At 33.2% G+C, this 16309-nt stretch overlaps 1 protein-coding gene across 2 annotated transcripts in view; it reads right to left on the reverse strand.

The window, feature by feature from the left end:
* Nin (blastoderm-specific gene 25D) overlaps positions 1–16309 on the reverse strand; it is a 115393-nt gene that overhangs the window by 46191 nt on the left and 52893 nt on the right. The gene's annotated exons all lie outside the window — the stretch shown is intronic.

A 16309-nucleotide genomic window follows, 5' to 3' on the forward strand; every position in this document is an offset into this window, starting at 1 on the left:
TCATTCGAGTATGCCTAAAACTTCAAAACTATATAAACAAACTGTGTATGTGTGTGTGGTGTTTGAATAATATGCCAAATAATTTAAAAAAAAACTATCGAATTCAATGATTTTTAAATTTGTTTTTGGAACATGTGTAAGGAAGAAATTCGTCAGCTTTGCATTGAAACAAATATTTTATCATATCCACAACTCGATTGTGTGGAGAAATCTTGACACTTCATTCATTTTTCGCGTTTTTTTATAAAATGTTCAAAAATGGTATTGTAAACAAACCCACTTGTTGCTTTTGTGTTTACTAATTTTGACGTTTTAGGAATTCAGGAAAAACAAGGGTTCTATAGATTGTTTTCATTTAAATGCTCTGCTCCTCTGCTCTGCAAGACCCCCACATGCAACGATGATTTGATTTGATTGTTTGGTATTTGAAGAAGACAAAAAGACGACCACGAACATAAAACCTAGATTTGTGTTTTCTTCCTTTTTCAATTTGCAATAATTTTTAGCACGTTTACTTTTTTCAATATTATTTGGTTTCTTTCTTAAACTTTATTTTGCAGCACCACGAATCCCGTTTTATAACTTGCGAACGATTTTAATTAGTAAGGAATATAAGGAATATAAAAAAATTAGATATTAATTAAAATTTGTCGTGCGATTTTGGTTTGTTGGGGTGATTTACTTATAAATCACCATGAAATGGTAGTTTATAGGCACTCAAAATAAAACGATAACAGAATGAAACAGTAAAGAGGAACAAGATGGAGGGTTGTCAAAGCGTTATTCTGGGGAAGAGACCCACCATATCACGGAGTATTATCATGGCACATGGAATCATCATAGCTCTGTTTCTTTACGTGCAAGAATCTTCAAGTTTTACCACCTTTTAATCGAAAAGCGTTCCTTTACTTCAGATACCATAAAATTCATATGGGGAACAGTTTACTACTTCTGCCGGTTTTACCATTTTCAAAAGTAAAGGGACAGAGCACATATTTGCATTTCTAGTTCATCTTGTTGAACTATATAAATCTCATTTTGTGAAGATATAGTTTCTTCATTATTATTTTCCATATCAATTCCCATATCATCATTTTCTGATGTATTGGGTTCAATATGAGTTATTTTTCATATCAATTCCCATATCATCATTTTCTGATGTATTGGGTTCAATATGAATCTGTTCATTATTTTGGATATACATATTTTAGCCATAAGACCCTACCACTCCCACTTTCTTAAATAGGTTACAAATCAATGGAAATACTACCAGATGTTATGCATAAAGAAGCGTTGGTTTTATTGGAAAGCAAGTGTTTAGATTAGAAGTCAACAAATCGGTAGCTATAGCTTCAGCTTTGTTCCTTTACTTTTTTAATGGTAAGAGTGGTAAAAGAGAAAAGTGTCAAAATTGCTCTCTCATGAACATTTTTACCAGAAAAGTAAAGGAACGGAAAAATGGTAGATCTGGTAGTCGATGGTCAGACTAGCAAGATTTCATGAAACCAATTTCGTTAAAGTTTCTTTTCAAATTTCGTTAATGTCCACACACGTTAACGTGAAATTTAAGATCTTTGCGTGTCCTCTTTATTTTACCATTCGCGCTTGTTGTGCTTCTCATACCAATAAAAACAAAAAAAGACATAAATAAACCAAAAAACAACACAAAATAATTAACATTAATAATTAAATTAATATTAATAGTTAAATTTTCACTATTTCATTAATTAAATGTTTTTATTAAATATATTTATGTTTGTTTTGTTTTTAACGTTTGAGAAAATAAAAATGAAAGAAAATTGAAGAAAAAATCTTGCAACAAAGAACAAGAAGAGGCAACACAACAAACACAGAAAACCATGTACATGGGTTTCACTACTTCATACCCCTCGCCTATAAACTTGACGTCGCCATGTTGAAATCGTGCTAGTCTGACCATCGACGTAGCAATATGTGTGTACGTTTACTCAAAATTTGTACAAATTGTTACTGGATGTTGTTCGTTTACTCAACAGTATAATGCAAAAGACCTTAGCCGATTACAAGAAGTTACTGAACTTGTACAAAATTGTACAAATTGTTGAGTAAACGAACACACCTAATGTCAAAAAGAAACATAAAAAATCAATTTTCGTCTTTTATTTCACAGTTTTTAAGTCTTATGCCAGACTATGAAAATTTTCATGTACGTGCAAATGACTTTATAGGAAAGAGGTGTGAAGGGGGTGAAACTCTGTACGCAAGGTTCTGTAATCTGAAATTATTCTTTTTGTTTAAATTCGTAACTCTCAAACCAATGAAAAGCAATGTAAATATCAAAATTTTCATATGATTTCAATATGCGTGTAGACGTCAATGAAAATTTGGAAGAAAATGGCAAAACGTTTTCAATGAAAATTTTCATAGTCTGACATAAGACTAATTTAGTTTTATCAGCTTTCGACTTCTTCTTCTGTTTTTCGTCCAATTTTTCTTCATTGTGAAATAATCGTCAAACAAAAGTCGAAAAATCAGTTCTGCCATGGTTTAATACGAAAGGTTAGCCAAAGCTTTATGTCAATTTAAATTTTTTTCATTCGAGTATGCCTAAAACTTCAAAACTATATAAACAAACTGTGTATGTGTGTGTAGTGTTTGAATAATATGCCAAATAATTTAAAAAAAAACTATCGAATTCAATGATTTTTAAATTTGTTTTTGGAACATGTGTAAGGAAGAAATTCGTCAGCTTTGCATTGAAACAAATATTTTATCATATCCACAACTCGATTGTGTGGAGAAATCTTGACACTTCATTCATTTTTTGCGTTTTTTTATAAAATGTTCAAAAATGGTATTGTAAACAAACCCACTTGTTGCTTTTGTGTTTACTAATTTTGACGTTTTAGGAATTCAGGAAAAACAAGGGTTCTATAGATTGTTTTCATTTAAATGCTCTGCTCCTCTGCTCTGCAAGACCCCCACATGCAACGATGATTTGATTTGATTGTTTGGTATTTGAAGAAGACAAAAAGACGACCACGAACATAAAACCTAGATTTGTGTTTTCTTCCTTTTTCAATTTGCAATAATTTTTAGCACGTTTACTTTTTTCAATATTATTTGGTTTCTTTCTTAAACTTTATTTTGCAGCACCACGAATCCCGTTTTATAACTTGCGAACGATTTTAATTAGTAAGGAATATAAAAAAATTAGATATTAATTAAAATTTGTCGTGCGATTTTGGTTTGTTGGGGTGATTTACTTATAAATCACCATGAAATGGTAGTTTATAGGCACTCAAAATAAAACGATATCACGGAGTATTATCATGGCACATGGAATCATCATAGCTCTGTTTCTTTACGTGCAAGAATCTTCAAGTTTTACCACCTTTTAATCGAAAAGCGTTCCTTTACTTCAGATACCATAAAATTCATATGGGGAACAGTTTACTACTTCTGCCGGTTTTACCATTTTCAAAAGTAAAGGGACAGAGCACATATTTGCATTTCTAGTTCATCTTGTTGAACTATATAAATCTCATTTTGTGAAGATATAGTTTCTTCATTATTATTTTCCATATCAATTCCCATATCATCATTTTCTGATGTATTGGGTTCAATATGAGTTATTTTTCATATCAATTCCCATATCATCATTTTCTGATGTATTGGGTTCAATATGAATCTGTTCATTATTTTGGATATACATATTTTAGCCATAAGACCCTACCACTCCCACTTTCTTAAATAGGTTACAAATCAATGGAAATACTACCAGATGTTATGCATAAAGAAGCGTTGGTTTTATTGGAAAGCAAGTGTTTAGATTAGAAGTCAACAAATCGGTAGCTATAGCTTCAGCTTTGTTCCTTTACTTTTTTAATGGTAAGAGTGGTAAAAGAGAAAAGTGTCAAAATTGCTCTCTCATGAACATTTTTACCAGAAAAGTAAAGGAACGGAAAAATGGTAGATCTGGTAGTCGATGGTCAGACTAGCAAGATTTCATGAAACCAATTTCGTTAAAGTTTCTTTTCAAATTTCGTTAATGTCCACACACGTTAACGTGAAATTTAAGATCTTTGCGTGTCCTCTTTATTTTACCATTCGCGCTTGTTGTGCTTCTCATACCAATAAAAACAAAAAAAGACATAAATAAACCAAAAAACAACACAAAATAATTAACATTAATAATTAAATTAATATTAATAGTTAAATTTTCACTATTTCATTAATTAAATGTTTTTATTAAATATATTTATGTTTGTTTTGTTTTTAACGTTTGAGAAAATAAAAATGAAAGAAAATTGAAGAAAAAATCTTGCAACAAAGAACAAGAAGAGGCAACACAACAAACACAGAAAACCATGTACATGGGTTTCACTACTTCATACCCCTCGCCTATAAACTTGACGTCGCCATGTTGAAATCGTGCTAGTCTGACCATCGACGTAGCAATATGTGTGTACGTTTACTCAAAATTTGTACAAATTGTTACTGGATGTTGTTCGTTTACTCAACAGTATAATGCAAAAGACCTTAGCCGATTACAAGAAGTTACTGAACTTGTACAAAATTGTACAAATTGTTGAGTAAACGAACACACCTAATGTCAAAAAGAAACATAAAAAATCAATTTTCGTCTTTTATTTCACAGTTTTTAAGTCTTATGCCAGACTATGAAAATTTTCATGTACGTGCAAATGACTTTATAGGAAAGAGGTGTGAAGGGGGTGAAACTCTGTACGCAAGGTTCTGTAATCTGAAATTATTCTTTTTGTTTAAATTCGTAACTCTCAAACCAATGAAAAGCAATGTAAATATCAAAATTTTCATATGATTTCATATATGCGTGTAGACGTCAATGAAAATTTGGAAGAAAATGGCAAAACGTTTTCAATGAAAATTTTCATAGTCTGACATAAGACTAATTTAGTTTTATCAGCTTTCGACTTCTTCTTCTGTTTTTCGTCCAATTTTTCTTCATTGTGAAATAATCGTCAAACATAAGTCGAAAAATCAGTTCTGCCATGTTTTAATACGAAAGGTTAGCCAAAGCTTTATGTCAATTTAAATTTTTTTCATTCGAGTATGCCTAAAACTTCAAAACTATATAAACAAACTGTGTATGTGTGTGTGGTGTTTGAATAATATGCCAAATAATTTAAAAAAAACTATCGAATTCAATGATTTTTAAATTTGTTTTTGGAACATGTGTAAGGAAGAAATTCGTCAGCTTTGCATTGAAACAAATATTTTATCATATCCACAACTCGATTGTGTGGAGAAATCTTGACACTTCATTCATTTTTCGCGTTTTTTTATAAAATGTTCAAAAATGGTATTGTAAACAAACCCACTTGTTGCTTTTGTGTTTACTAATTTTGACGTTTTAGGAATTCAGGAAAAACAAGGGTTCTATAGATTGTTTTCATTTAAATGCTCTGCTCCTCTGCTCTGCAAGACCCCCACATGCAACGATGATTTGATTTGATTGTTTGGTATTTGAAGAAGACAAAAAGACGACCACGAACATAAAACCTAGATTTGTGTTTTCTTCCTTTTTCAATTTGCAATAATTTTTAGCACGTTTACTTTTTTCAATATTATTTGGTTTCTTTCTTAAACTTTATTTTGCAGCACCACGAATCCCGTTTTATAACTTGCGAACGATTTTAATTAGTAAGGAATATAAAACAAGTAAAAAAGCATTAAGTTCGGCCGGGCCGAACTTTTCATACCCTCCACCATAAAACATTCATTCCTGTCCCCAAATTTAAGTGAGTACGTTAAAATGTCAGATAATGTACATAAAATGCTTCATTCGGGAGGCCCTTTTTTATGGTGCCTATATCTAACTGTTGACAATTTTTGGTGGGCTAGAAATTGGGAGGTACTGTTATATAGGGGTTATAATAAAACATGGGCCTATGTTGACAGTTTTTGATGGGAGCCTTTAATGTCAAATAACTCCTAATTCGGTTAAAAAATTTAGCTAGAATCCTCAAAATATCGAAAATCGGTACATAACGTGGGAACTTCAAATGTCATTAACAGCTAGTTCGGAGGTATGAAAAACAAATGCAGAAAGTTCGTCCAAAAAATAAAGCTAAGGTACGGAAAATCGGGAGGTTTGTTTTGGGGCTATACAAAAACATGGACCTACGTTCGGTTAAACATTTTAAGTAAAATCCTCAAAGTACCGAAATTTGGGAAGTATCGTTATATTGGGGCTATGTTGAAAATTGTTGATGCAGATGTGTGGTGACCACTACAACCTTCAAATGTCAGTTAGTTCTATTAAAAATTGTAGCTAAAATTGCCAAATTACTGAAAATTGGGAGGTACCGTTACATGGGAGCTATATCCGAACATGGACCTATGTTGACAATTTTTGATGGAGAGGTGTTGTGACCACTAAGAACTTCAAATGTCAAATTACTGCTTGTTCGGTTTAATATTGTAGCTAAAATCATCAAATTACTGAAAATCGGGAGGTACCGTTATATCTGGGCTTTCTTGACAATTTTTGGTGGAGAGGTGTGGTGACCACTAAGAATTTCAAATGTCAAATGTTCAAATTACAGATAATTCGGTTAAAACTTGTTGGTAAAATTCTCAAAATACCTGAAATCGGGCAGTAACGTTATATGGGGGCTATTCCAAAACATGGACCTATGTCCACTAGTTATATACATAAGTTTATTGACATTTAAGAACGCTAAATGTCAATTGATAGCTAAATCGGTCTGAAAATGTAGATAAAAACGTCAAAATGCCGTAAATCGGGGGTACCGTTATATGGGGGCTATACCAAAACTTGGAACTAGGTCCACAACTTTTGTTATATAAGTTTAGTTACACTTAAGAACCCTAAATGTCAAATTATAGCTATATCGGTCTGAAAATGTAGCTAAAAACGTCAAAATACCGTAAATCGGGGGGTACCGTTATATGGGGGCTGTACCAAAACGTGGACCTATGTCCACAACTTTTGTTATATAAGTTTATTGACTTTTAAGAACCCTAAATGTCAAATTATAGCTAAATCGGTCTGAAAATGTAGCTAAACCCGTAAAAATACCGTAAATCGGGGGGTACCGTTATATGGGGGCTATACCAATACGTGGACCTATGTCCACAACTTTTGTTATATAAGTTTATTGACTTTTAAGAACCCTAAATGTCAAATTATAGCTAAATCGGTCTGAAAATGTAGCTAAACCCGTCAAAATACCGTAAATCGGGGGTACCGTTATATGGGGGCTATACCAATACGTGGACCTATGTCCACAACTTTTGTTATATAAGTTTATTGACTTTTAAGAACCCCAAATGTCAAATTATAGCTACATCGGTCTGAAAATGTAGCTAAAAACGTCAAAATACCGCAAATCGGGGGGTACCGTTATATGGGGGCTATACCAAAACGTGGACCTATATCCACAACTTCTAATTTATAAGTTTATTAACTCTTAAGAACCCTAAATGTCAAATTATAGCTACATCGGTCTGATAATGTAGCTAAAAACGTCAAAACCGTATATCGGGGGGTACCGTTATATGGGGGCTATACCAAAACGTGGACCTATGTCCACAACTTTTGTTATATAAGTTTATTGATACTTATGAACCCTAAATGTCAATTGATAGCTAAATCGGTCTGAAAATGTAGATAAAAACGTCAAAATGCCGTAAATCGGGCTACCGTTATATGGGGGCTATACCAAAACTTGGACCTAGGTCCGCAACTTTTGTTATATAAGTTAAGTTACACTTAAGAACCCTAAATGTCAAATTATAGCTATATCGGTCTGAAAATGTAGCTAAAAACGTCAAAATACCGTAAATCGGGTGTTACCGTTATATGGGGGCTATACCAAAACGTGGACCTATGTCCACAACTTTTGCTATATAAGTTTATTGACTTTTAAGAACCCTAAATGTCAAATTAAAGCTAAATCGGTCTGAAAATGTAGCTAAATCCGTCAAAATACCGTAAATCGGGGGTACCGTTATATGGGGGCTATACCAAAACGTGGACCTATGTCCACAACTTTTGTTATATAAGTTTATTGACTTTTAAGAACCCTAAATGTCAAATTATAGCTAAATCGGTCTGAAAATGTAGCTAAACCCGTCAAAATACCGTAAATCGGGGGTACCGTTATATGGGGGCTATACCAATACGTGGACCTATGTCCACAACTTTTGTTATATAAGTTTATTGACTTTTAAGAACCCCAAATGTCAAATTATAGCTACATCGGTCTGAAAATGTAGCTAAAAACGTCAAAATACCGCAAATTGGGGGGTACCGTTATATGGGGGCTATACCAAAACGTGGACCTATGTCCACAGCTTCTAATTTATAAGTTTATTAACTCTTAAGAACCCTAAATATCAAATTATAGCTACATCGGTCTGATAATGTAGCTAAAAACGTCAAAATACCGTATATCGGGGGGTACCGTTATATGGGGGCTATACCAAAACGTGGACCTATGTCCACAACTTTTGTTATATAAGTTTATTGATACTTAAGAACCCTAACTGTCAATTTATAGCTAAATCGGTCGGAAAATGTAGCTAAAAACGTCAAAATACCGCAAATCGGGGGGTACCGTTATATGGGGGCTATACCAAAACGTGGAACTATGTCCACAAGTTTTGTTATATATGTTTGTTGACATTTAAGAACCCTAAATGTCAAATTATAGCCAAATCGGTCTGAAAATGTAGCTAAAAACGTCCAAATACCGTAAATCGGGGGGTACCGTTATATGGGGGCTATACCAAAACGTGGACCGATATAGCCCATCATCGAACTTGACCTGCCTGCAAACAAAAGACGCATTTTCCCAAAATTTCAGCGTCCTATCTCTATTTTTGTGGATGCTAGAGTGATTACCACAGACGGACGGACGGACGGACGGACGTGCTCAGATCGACTTAGAATTTTACCCTGATCAAGAATATATATACTTTATAGGGTCGCAAATGAGTATTTCAATGCGTTACAAACGGAAAAACAAACTTAATATACCCTCCATACTATGGTGGAGGGTATAAAAATTAGATATTAATTAAAATTTGTCGTGCGATTTTGGTTTGTTGGGGTGATTTACTTATAAATCACCATGAAATGGTAGTTTATAGGCACTCAAAATAAAACGATATCACGGAGTATTATCATGGCACATGGAATCATCATAGCTCTGTTTCTTTACGTGCAAGAATCTTCAAGTTTTACCACCTTTTAATCGAAAAGCGTTCCTTTACTTCAGATACCATAAAATTCATATGGGGAACAGTTTACTACTTCTGCCGGTTTTACCATTTTCAAAAGTAAAGGGACAGAGCACATATTTGCATTTCTAGTTCATCTTGTTGAACTATATAAATCTCATTTTGTGAAGATATAGTTTCTTCATTATTATTTTCCATATCAATTCCCATATCATCATTTTCTGATGTATTGGGTTCAATATGAGTTATTTTTCATATCAATTCCCATATCATCATTTTCTGATGTATTGGGTTCAATATGAATCTGTTCATTATTTTGGATATACATATTTTAGCCATAAGACCCTACCACTCCCACTTTCTTAAATAGGTTACAAATCAATGGAAATACTACCAGATGTTATGCATAAAGAAGCGTTGGTTTTATTGGAAAGCAAGTGTTTAGATTAGAAGTCAACAAATCGGTAGCTATAGCTTCAGCTTTGTTCCTTTACTTTTTAATGGTAAGAGTGGTAAAAGAGAAAAGTGTCAAAATTGCTCTCTCATGAGCATTTTTACCAGAAAAGTAAAGGAACGGAAAAATGGTAGATCTGGTAGTCGATGGTCAGACTAGCAAGGTTTCATGAAACCAATTTCGTTAAAGTTTCTTTTTAAATTTCGATAATGTCCACACACGTTAACGTGAAATTTAAGATCTTTGCGTGTCCTCTTTATTTTACCATTCGCGCTTGTTGTGCTTCTCATACCAATAAAAACAAAAAAAGACATAAATAAACCAAAAAACAACACAAAATAATTAACATTAATAATTAAATTAATATTAATAGTTAAATTTTCACTATTTCATTAATTAAATGTTTTTATTAAATATATTTATGTTTGTTTTGTTTTTAACGTTTGAGAAAATAAAAATGAAAGAAAATTGAAGAAAAAATCTTGCAACAAAGAACAAGAAGAGGCAACACAACAAACACAGAAAACCATGTACATGGGTTTCACTACTTCATACCCCTCGCCTATAAACTTGACGTCGCCATGTTGAAATCGTGCTAGTCTGACCATCGACGTAGCAATATGTGTGTACGTTTACTCAAAATTTGTACAAATTGTTACTGGATGTTGTTCGTTTACTCAACAGTATAATGCAAAAGACCTTAGCCGATTACAAGAAGTTACTGAACTTGTACAAAATTGTACAAATTGTTGAGTAAACGAACACACCTAATGTCAAAAAGAAACATAAAAAATCAATTTTCGTCTTTTATACCCCAGTTACACTATTGAAGGTTAACCCACTGGGTTTAATAGATCCAGTGGGTTAATCTTTGCTGGTTACACTTAGCTTTTCGAGGATATAAACTGTCAGCTGATGTTTGTTTACGTATACATACAAAATAACTAATAAAGTCGTGTTTAACACATTTACAATTTCTCGCATGAGATATCGTCCCCTCTTTGCTCATATTGGTATATTTTACACACAGGGATACATTTTTGTATCAAGGTATCAAGCGTACTTTTTGTTAAAAAAGTGTATAATGTAAAAAAATAAATAATTTTATGATTTTCAAATAACTTTAGATTTGTTAACTCCATAAAATCTCATGCGACCAATCGTAAACGTGTAAAACACGACAAACTCTGTTGCAAAAACAGTTGCAACTTTTGGTACTTTTTGAGTAGAGTTGGATTTTTTTGCACAAATACCGAATACAACACTGTATTTTTGGTGGATTTATGCCGGATTTAAAATAAACCCAGTCGTGAGAGGATTTAATTTTTGTATTGCAAATCTAGTCAGATTTGACCAGATTAAGCAATAAATCCTCATAAAGTGGGTTAACCCGGCAAAAAACTGTAGTGTAACCGCACTATTATTTCACAGTTTTTAAGTCTTATGCCAGACTATGAAAATTTTCATGTACGTGCAAATGACTTTATAAGAAAGAGGTGTGAAGGGGGTGAAACTCTGTACGCAAGGTTCTGTAATCTGAAATTATTCTTTTTGTTTAAATTCGTAACTCTCAAACCAATGAAAAGCAATGTAAATATCAAAATTTTCATATGATTTCATATATGCGTGTAGACGTCAATTAAAATTTGGAAGAAAATGGCAAAACGTTTTCAATGAAAATTTTCATAGTCTGACATAAGACTAATTTAGTTTTATCAGCTTTCGACTTCTTCTTCTGTTTTTCGTCCAATTTTTCTTCATTGTGAAATAATCGTCAAACAAAAGTCGAAAAATCAGTTCTGCCATGGTTTAATACGAAAGGTTAGCCAAAGCTTTATGTCAATTTAAATTTTTTTCATTCGAGTATGCCTAAAACTTCAAAACAATATAAACAAACTGTGTATGTGTGTGTGGTGTTTGAATAATATGCCAAACGATTTTAAAAACAATCGAATTCAATGATTTTTAAAATTGTTTTTAGACCATTTGTATGGAGGAAATTGGTGAGATTTGCATTGAAACAATCAGTTTATCATATTCACAACTCGATTATGTGGAGAAAACTTAACTCTTCTTTCATTTTTCGCGTTTTTTATAAAATGCTCAAAAAATGCATTGTAAACAAACCCACTTGTTGCTTTTATTTTGAAGTTTTAGGAATTCAAGGAAAACAAGGGTTCTATAGATTTTTTTTTTTTCATTTAAATCTACCTATTTACTTATACCATGAGTTCTGCCATTTTTACCTGCAGAAATTTTTCTGGTAGCCTGTGGTAGAAGAGAAAGGCATATGTTCTCTCTCACTCTCTTAAAAATTACTGTCAGTTTTACCACTTTTTGGGGTTAAGGAACGCTTTGCAGGTTAAAAATGGTAACCTCAGGCAAATAAAGGAACACAGCTTTTATCTGTAGTGGAATTCGATTTTGTGGAATGTGCCATGGCACATTTACCAAGGTAGTGGTATCGTAAAATTTTGAATATGTTATGTCAAAACTTTCTTTATGTTGTTGGGCAAAATACAACAAAAATAATTTCTTTTAAAGGGATTTGACACAGCTGGTGTTATACCACTACTTTGGTAATTGTGCCATGAGTATGATATTGTGGCGTGTAATATTTGAAAATACGTGGTAACATTGGTGATTTTCATTCATGAATCATGATTTCGTAAAAACATTGCCACATATAAGTGTTTTTCAATTTTTAACACATTGGCAAAGATCAACCAGGCAAAATCCCCGTTTTCGACCCCGTAACGATACCTATGGGTTAAAATTATCAAATTTTTACACGGGAGATATCTATGAACTAAAGTTGTGACAATTGAACTATATGGAACGACCTAGTTCAAGCAACGGGTTCTTACGTACCGGATTGACCCGAAACCAAAAGTGTTTCGGCCAGCGGCTGCCAACCCAGCATTATATGCTGCTACAACAACAACCTAGTTCAATGAACACCGGTCCTTTGTATGACCAAATTGCGTATAACTTACATCACACGTTAGTTTGTATGACGTTGCTCATACGTTTTTGAACTAGGACAGTGAACTAGGTCGTTAAATTGCCCAACTCTACTATGAACTCAAGGCCAGAATCGAATCAATCGTCGATTGCTTCCCCAAAATGTCAAATTATAAAGGAATGCCAGAGCCTCTTTGCAAATCCGCCTGCGTTCCCTTTTAGGAGGCTCTGGCATTCCTTTATAATTTGACACATGGTACAATGAAGTAGAGGTAGGCCAGGTATGAAAATCACTGAGAAATGTTACCCTGCAGCCATGGCTTAAAACGTCAAATGGCACGGTAAAATAATAATGGTAGATGTACCTGCATAGCTATCCGTATTACAAAAACATATGGAACTTAGAGCTTTATATGTTAAAAGTGCCATATAGTGTAAAAACATTTCTTTAGCTAGGCTCCAGAGTATTCTTGTTGGAAAAGTGTTCCAAAAATAGCAAAAGTTCTTCCCAAACTTATGACAATGAAAAAATGTCATTCACTTATTTTCTACTTGACAAGATTGGCTAATCTGACATCGTGATTGCTGGCATCCGATTTGCTGATAAATGTCAGCAGAATTTTTACAAAAATTTTAATTTTTACATTCCCGTACTTTTGGAACAAATTTAAATTAATACCAATATTTGATAAATTATTCATTCGTAAGTTTTGCTAAAAAATCAACAATTTTATTTTGCCACGCGAATACACATTATTTGTCCTTGTTGTCAATTTTAAGATAAAGTGTTACAACAGAATTTTTTTTGTTGGAACAATTCAGCAATACATCTACCTTTATGATTGCATAATGTCAAAAACAGTACAAAATGACAACCCTGCTTTTGACAGATTAGGCCATAAAAAGAAAAAAAATTGTAATCAGCTGATAGCTGTGGCCTACCTAAGAATTATTGTACCATGATTTGACATTTGAGTAGCAAGCAAAGCAACCGACGATTGATTCTGTTCTGGCCTTCATAGATAACTACGCGTAGAAATTACAGGCATGAAAACAGTACAATTAATTTCTCGCTTTAACCCCAATCAAGCGGAGTAAGCAACAAAAATCTATTCTAAAATCATTGTGGGGCAATGGTACACACCCACCTTGCACTCTGAAGGTCTTTCAACGGTGGAAATATACCCCTCAGCGTAATGTAGGTGGCATTTCCCGAGAATCACGCTATTCGGACTTGGAAATAAAAAGTAGGTTTCTAGTGCAATTCTTTAACTCATTTTTTGAGTTAACGACAAATGTCGGTAAAATTAAAATACTAAATTATGAATGAAAAGCTCAAATAAAAGTTGAGAACACTGTTGCTATCGGTAGAACTTTACGACTACTTTCTCTTGGTCGCTAACTTGCCGAAAAATATCGTTCATTTCCGAATTTATAAGCATTTTCATTTTACCGATTTTTGTCGGTAACTCAAAAAATGTGTTAGAGAATCGCACTACTGATATCGTTTAGCTAATATGAATCGGCTTGCACTCATTGATATGAGAGAAGTCCCCTTTGTCCTACGAGGATGTGTATAGGAACATACATGTAAATGTTTTCACACAAAACTCTCTCTGTAAAAGCCGAAACCCAATCAGCTCATTGCTTGCATTGTTCGCTTTCCAAATGTCAAAATTATTTCTTCACGACGCCGCTTTTTTGGTATCGCACATTGAAGCGTAAAATCATATTTTTGGGGTAAACAAAAAACGTATTTTGCACATTATTATTTTTTTCTCAAACATTGCATATTTTTCGTTATTTATAGGAAAAATATAAAAAATGTAATTAAAAATAAAAACATACAAGTCAACGCCAATTGTTGTTAATTGAGTTGTGTCAAATGAACTGTCTAAATTCCAAGTTAAGAATTTTTTTAAAAAACCTTAGCCGGGCTATGCTGGGGTTCTTATTTATTATTGTCAGCTTTTGTCTCCTAGCCATTTACATTCAAAATGTGCCTGATGAGCTGGCTTAAACCACCAGCGAAACGATAGTATGGGCGATCGTAGTGGTTGGGTGTGTGGTACTTCGCTAGAATTCATTTTTCAATACAAAACTCCTTAGGCCATGTTAGCTCGATTTAATCAATTTATTGATTGAAAGTCTATTGTTTTTCCTGTTCATTTAGGGTCTGTTCCAGAACTCCAAGAATCTACAACATTTACTATTTTTCGCCCTCTTCACACCTCTTACCTATAAACGCATTTTCATGTTAATTAAAATTTTGATAGTCTGGCATAACACTTAAGCTTCGTTCCAGAACTAAAATTTTTTTACAGCCATGCCTAATTTAAGTCGTGACGTAAAAAAAATATTCCCCTACCTACCACAAAAACGCTCTCTGAGCGTCCGTATTACCCAAATACGTTGAATCCGAAATCCTATTTAAAACACAAAAATCGCGACAGAAATTGTATTACATGTTTTCATTCGTAAAACAAACTTTTTTCCTTTGCAATAAATTGTATTTATAGTTTTGTTGGGCTTTTGTTTTCAAAATACAAATAACACACATACATAGTCTTGTGCCAGACTATGAAAATTTTCATGAAAATGTTTTGAGCTTATGGGTAAGAAGGGAGAAAGAGAGCTCATTCACCTCAGCTCCCTCCTAAAAGCTAAAATATTTTCATGTGTTATTTTCAGTGTCTGGCATATGAGATACATACAAAAACATATCGTACGTTCTGTCAATGTTGAAAATGTTCAACTTACAAAAAGTATACGCTCGACGTATTTCGGTAGTTCTCTTAAGAATACATGTGTTCTACTTTTTTCACCACATACGCCCTGGGAATACGGTCGTATTTAGGCATAGCAGTAAAACATTTAACATTTTCCCCCAAAATGCGTTCCGGTACACCAAAAAAGTTGCAAAATGTTCAGTTGTATTTGAACAAAAATGGATCTGAATAGCTTTCTCTTTAGAAGCTTTTTACACGACAAATTTGTGCGAGCAAAAATGTGCAACATGTTTGCCAGGTGCTACCTAATTCAAATGCGATTACTGAAACGTTGGGTGTATTTACGGCTTAAGTCCAATTTACATATGCACATTAATGGGTACTTTACACGATATGTTTTTTACATATGAGTTGTCACTTTGCATATACATTTTGTATGGGAGAAGTGACAAATCATATGTAAAAAACATATCGTGTAAAGTACCCATAAATGATTTCGTTTTACGAAATCCTAGAATCAAATGAAGTGCATTTACATCTGTTTTTTTGCGTCATTTCCTTACGCACACAATCGCACATACACACATATACAATAACACAAACACACGCACACAATATATTTATTCAGAAAAATAGGAATTTCAACACAAATGTGTATCAAATAACTTAAATTAATTCCAAAAACAAAAAACATAATTTTTGCAAGTTGTTTAACCATTTATTTTCACTTTTGTCATCGTTTGAGTATTTTTGCTTTTCTACAACACACACAAACAAACAAAGACATCATAAAACAGCTGCATTTTTTGGTAGTTTATGACGAAAAAGCAGGGTTGCGTATAATAGTATGGTGTTTTCGTGCGTTGTTTAGAATATATGACGCAGCTATCGTCATTTATTTTTGTATGGTAAATGACGCAAAATGTTGCCT

This window comes from Musca autumnalis, unplaced genomic scaffold, assembly GCF_047663935.1.
Source record: "Musca autumnalis isolate F117 unplaced genomic scaffold, ASM4766393v1 scaffold_2, whole genome shotgun sequence".
Taxonomy (NCBI): Eukaryota; Metazoa; Arthropoda; class Insecta; order Diptera; family Muscidae; genus Musca; species Musca autumnalis.